This window comes from Oncorhynchus gorbuscha, unplaced genomic scaffold (assembly GCF_021184085.1).
Source record: "Oncorhynchus gorbuscha isolate QuinsamMale2020 ecotype Even-year unplaced genomic scaffold, OgorEven_v1.0 Un_scaffold_3368, whole genome shotgun sequence".
Lineage (NCBI taxonomy): Eukaryota > Metazoa > Chordata > Actinopteri > Salmoniformes > Salmonidae > Oncorhynchus > Oncorhynchus gorbuscha.
This window is the reverse complement of record NW_025747626.1, coordinates 7,853-12,767: the sequence shown is the minus strand read 5'-3', so window position 1 is coordinate 12,767 and position 4,915 is coordinate 7,853. Positions and strand designations below refer to the sequence as shown.

General features: G+C 49.7%; 1 pseudogene; it reads left to right on the top strand.

Annotated features, from left to right (window-relative positions):
* Window positions 1-804: 804 nt before the first annotated feature.
* Window positions 805-4,119, top strand: LOC124027607 (annotated as a pseudogene).
* The last annotated feature ends 796 nt before the right edge of the window (window positions 4,120-4,915 follow it).

The following is a 4,915-nucleotide window of genomic DNA, read 5'->3' as shown; positions in this document are numbered from 1 at the left end:
ACTGTTAGACTGTTGTTAGACTGTTAGACTATTAGACTATTAGACTATTAGACTGTTAGACTGTTAGACTGTTAGACTAGACTGTAGACTGTTACTATTAGACTGTTAGACTGTTAGACTGTTAGACTATTAGACTATTAGACTGTTAGACTGTTAGACTGTTAGACTGTTAGACTATTAGACTATTAGACTGACTGTTAGACTAGACTTTAGACTATTAGACTATTAGACTGTTAGACTGTTAGACTGTTAGACTGTTAGACTATTAGACTATTAGACTGTTAGACTGTCTATATAGACTGTTAGACTGTTAGACTGTCTATTAGACTTAGACTATTGTTGACTATTAGACTTAGACTGTTAGACTGTTAGACTATTAGACTGTTAGACTGTTAGACTATTAGACTGTTAGACTATTAGACTATTAGACTATTAGACTATTAGACTATATTAGACTATTAGACTGTTAGACTATTAGACTATTAGACTATTAGACTATTAGACTATTAGACTATTAGACTATTAGACTATTAGACTATTAGACTATTAGACTATTAGACTGTTAGACTATTAGACTATTAGACTATTAGACTGTAGACTATTAGACTGTTAGACTGTTAGACTGTCTGTTAGACTGTTAGACTGTTAGACTGTTAGACTGTTAGACTATTAGACTATTAGATTGTACCATAGAGCTTCAGTACATCAGCATTAGACTACATATACAGCACATCAGGGAGCTACAATATGCTATGTTTAGGCCAGTCATTACCTGGTGTAACTCAGCCTCTCAGTAGAAATGCTATGCTATTTCCTGTAATAGACCTGTGTCCTGGTGTCCAGGGGGTACTGGTACATCAAGCTGTCTCCCTACAGAAACAGGAGACGGACTAGTGTCCTGTCCAGTGGGTGTACTGGTACATCAAGCTGTCTCCCTACAGAAACATGAGATAGACTAGTGTCCTGTCCGGGGGTGTACTGGGTACATCAAGCTGTCTCCCTACACAAACAGGAGATAGTCTAGTGTCCTGTCCAGGGGTGTCCTGTCTCTCACTACAGACACAGGATATAGACTAGTGTCCTGTCCAGGGGGTGTCCTGTACATCAAGCTGTCTCACTACAGAAACAGGATATAGACTAGTGTCCTGTCCAGGGGGTGTCCTGTACATCAAGCTGTCTCCTACAGAAACAGGAGATAGACTAGTGTCCTGTCCAGGGGTGTCCTGGTACATCAAGCTGTCTCTCACTACAGAAACAGGAGATAGACTAGTGTCCTGTCCAGGGGTGTCCTGTCTCTCACTACAGACACAGGATATAGACTAGTGTCCTGTCCAGGGGGGTGTCCTGTACATCAAGCTGTCTCAGCCCTGTGGAAAGCAGTACAGTATAATGAGGTATTATAATCCCAGCAGTTTCAGGGAAAGAGAACAGTTAATTACAGAGTAGCAATGGCCAGAAACACCAGAATCCAGTCTGGACGAGCGGAATGCAGAGCAGGCCTCCCCCACTGGCTTTGATGTGAAACTGGATGGACTCAGCTCATCCTCATCGTTTGGTTTGGCCTGACTCTGTCACGGGCTCTCCGGGGATTTCTGTGATTTTGTTCCCCTTAGCTCCTGTGGTTTCTGAGGCTGGAAAAGAACTACAAATCTGTCTGCTTGTTATGTGGAATATGATGTGGTGCAGGGCTAAAGCATGCTGGGGTTTGGTGTTTTGCATATATTTGTAGAGGTTAGCACAACATCCTGTGACCACTTACAGCTAGTTCAGTATCTGATAGATAACTTAGAATAACACCTGTCTGTCTCTCACACACTGTACCTACACACACACACACACACACACACACACACACACACACACACACACACACACACACACACACACATGCACACACACACACACACACACACACACACACACACACACACACACACACTCTCTCTCTGTCTCTCTCTCTCTCATTTTCTCTCTCTCTCTCTCATTATCTCTCCTCTTCTCTCATTATCTCTCCCTCTCTTCTCTCATTATCTCTGTCTCTCTCTCTCTCACATTCTCTCTCACTCTCTCATATTCTCTGTAAAAACACACACATTCTCATGAACATTCGGTCTCTCTTCATTATCTGTTTCTCTCTCTTTTGTTCTCAGTTGTTTTACCCTCCGCCCCCTCTGACGTTGTCTCTCTGTCTCTGCAGGTAAATGATCAGTACTGGCCTACCAGAGGAACAGAGACATATGGGCTGATACAGGTTACTCTGCTGGACACCGCAGAGCTGGCTACATACTCTGTTAGGACCTTCGCTCTCTACAAGGTGTGTGTGTGTGTGTGTGTGTGTGTGTGTGTGTGTGTGTGTGTGTGTGTGTGTGTGTGTGTGTGTGTGTGTGTGTGTGTGTGTGTGTGTGTGTGTGTGTGTGTGTGTGTGTGTGTGTGTGTGTGTGTGTGTGTGTGTGTGTGAGAGACAGAGAGACGGATGTGTGTTTTATGTGTCTACTTTTTGTGTACTCTCCTCTCCTCTCCTCTCCTCTCTCCCCCCCACTCTCCTCTCCTCTCCCCACTCCACTCTCCTCATCTCTCCTCTCCCCTGCCCTCCCTCTCCTCTCCCCCTCCCCTCTCCTCCCCCCCTCCCTCCCTCCTCCTCCCCCTCCCCCTCTCCTCTCTCCCCTCCTCTCCTCTCCTGCCCTGCCCTGCCCTGCCCTCCCCTCTCCCTCTCCCTTCCCCCTCCCCCTCCTCTACTCTCCTCCTGTCCTGTCCTCTCCCCTCCCTTCCCCTCCCTCTCCTCTCTCCTCTCTCCCTCCCCCTCTCCTCTCTCCCCTCCCCTCCTCTCCTCTCTCTCCTCCTCTCCCCCTCCTCTCCCTCCCTCCCTCCCTCCCCTCCCCCTCCCTTCCTCTCCTCTCTCCCCTCCCCCTCTCCCCTCTCCCCCTCCCTCCCCTCCCTCTCCCCCTCTCCCTCTCTCCTCCTCTCCCTCCCCCCTCCTCCCCTCCCCTCCTCTCCTCTCCTGTCCTGTCCTCTCTCCTCTCCTCTCTCCCCTCCTCTCCCTCTCCTCCTCCCTCTCTCTCTCCTCTCCCCTCCTCTACCCCCTCCTCTCCCTCTCCCCTCTCCTCTCTCCTCTCCCCTCTCCCTCTCCTGTCCTGTCCTCTCCCCCTCCCCCTCTCCTCTCTCCTCTCCTCTCCCCTCCCTCTCCTCTCCCCCCTCCTCTCCTCCCTCTCCCTCCTCTCTCTCTCTCCCTCCTCTCCTCTCTCCCTCCTCTCCTCTCCCCTCCTCTCCTCTCCCTCCCTCTCCTCTCCTCTCCTCTCTCCTCTCCCTCTCCTCTCCTCTCCTCTCCTCTCCCTCTCCTCCTCTCCTCTCCTCCCTCCCCTCCCTCCTCCCTCTCCTCTCCTCTCCCTCCCTCTCTCCCTCCTCTCCCTCTCTCCCCCTCTCCTTTCTCCCTCCTCCTCTCTCCTCCCTCCCCCTCCCCCTCCCTCCTCCTCTCCCTCCTCCCTCTCCCTCCCTCCCTCCCCCTCTCTCCTCTCCTCTCCCTCTCCCCCTCCCTCCTCTCCTCTCCCCCTCCCTCCCTCTCCTCCTCCCTCTCCTCTCCTCCTCCCTCCTCTCCTCTCTCTCCCTCCCTCTCCCTCCTCTCCTCTCTCCTCCCTCCCCTCTCTCTCCTCTCCCTCTCTCTCCCTCCTCTTCCTCCCCCTCCTCTCCTCTCCTCCCTCCTCCCCTCCCTCTCCTCTCCCTCCCTCCCTCTCCTCTCTCCTCTCCTCTCCCCCTCTCCCTCCCCTCCCCTCCTCTCCCCTCCCCTCCCCCTCTCCTCTCCTCTCCCCCTCCCTCCCTCCTCCTTATAATAAATAATAATATATGCCATTTAGCAGACGCTTTTATCCAAAGCGACTTACAGTCATGTGTGCATACATCTCTTGTCCTCTCCCCCTCCTCTCTCCCTCCTCTCCCTCTCTCCCCTCCCCTCCCCTCCTCTCCCTCCTCCAGAGTGGCTCCAATGAGAAGCGTGAGATTCAGTTCCAGTTTACAGCCTGGCCGGACCACGGGGTCCCCGAACACCCCACCCCCTTCCTGGCCTTCCTACGACGGGTCAAGGCCTGCAACCCCTGCAGACGCAGGACCCATGGTCGTACACTGCAGGTACCATCTTTACAGCTTCTATTACTTGAAGTTTCTTGTGGGTGAGGAATATTTTTTGGGAATATTCAAGTCCCTCCGTCGATTCCCATTTTTTTTTTTGAAGCTGGGCTGAAGCACGTCTGGGTATGGTTTCTTCCCATTGATCTGTTACAGTCTGTTTGACCTTCGTTCACCTATAGGTCAACACTGGAGGTTTAGTCAGAAATATGTATCAGTTGAAGACGATTCTGTTTTGTACAGTGATTCATTGGTATATTGGAAGGTGCCGGAAACAGAACGTGAGTGGCTCTGATTTACCTGGAACGCCGAGCAGAAAAAACCCTTTATAATAAAGCACAGCATTATCATGACTCTGGTATAGTGATGTAGGACAGTAGAGTACATGACTCTGGTATAGTGATGTAGAGTACATGACTCTGGTATAGTGATGTAGGACAGTAGAGTACATTACTCTGGTATAGTGATGTAGAGTACATGACTCTGGTATAGTGATGTAGAACAGTAGAGTACATGACTCTGGTATAGTGATGTAGAGTACATGACTCTGGTATAGTGATGTAGAACAGTAGAGTACATGACTCTGGTATAGTTATGTAGAGTACATGACTCTGGTATAATGATGTAGAACAGTAGAGTACATGACTCTGGTATAGTTATGTAGAGTACTCTGTAGAATGATGTAGAACATGAGTCTGACTATAATGATGTAGAATAGTAGAGTACATGACTCTGGTATAGGATGTAGAGTACATGACTCTGGTATAGTGAACAGTAGAGTACATGACTCTGGTATAGT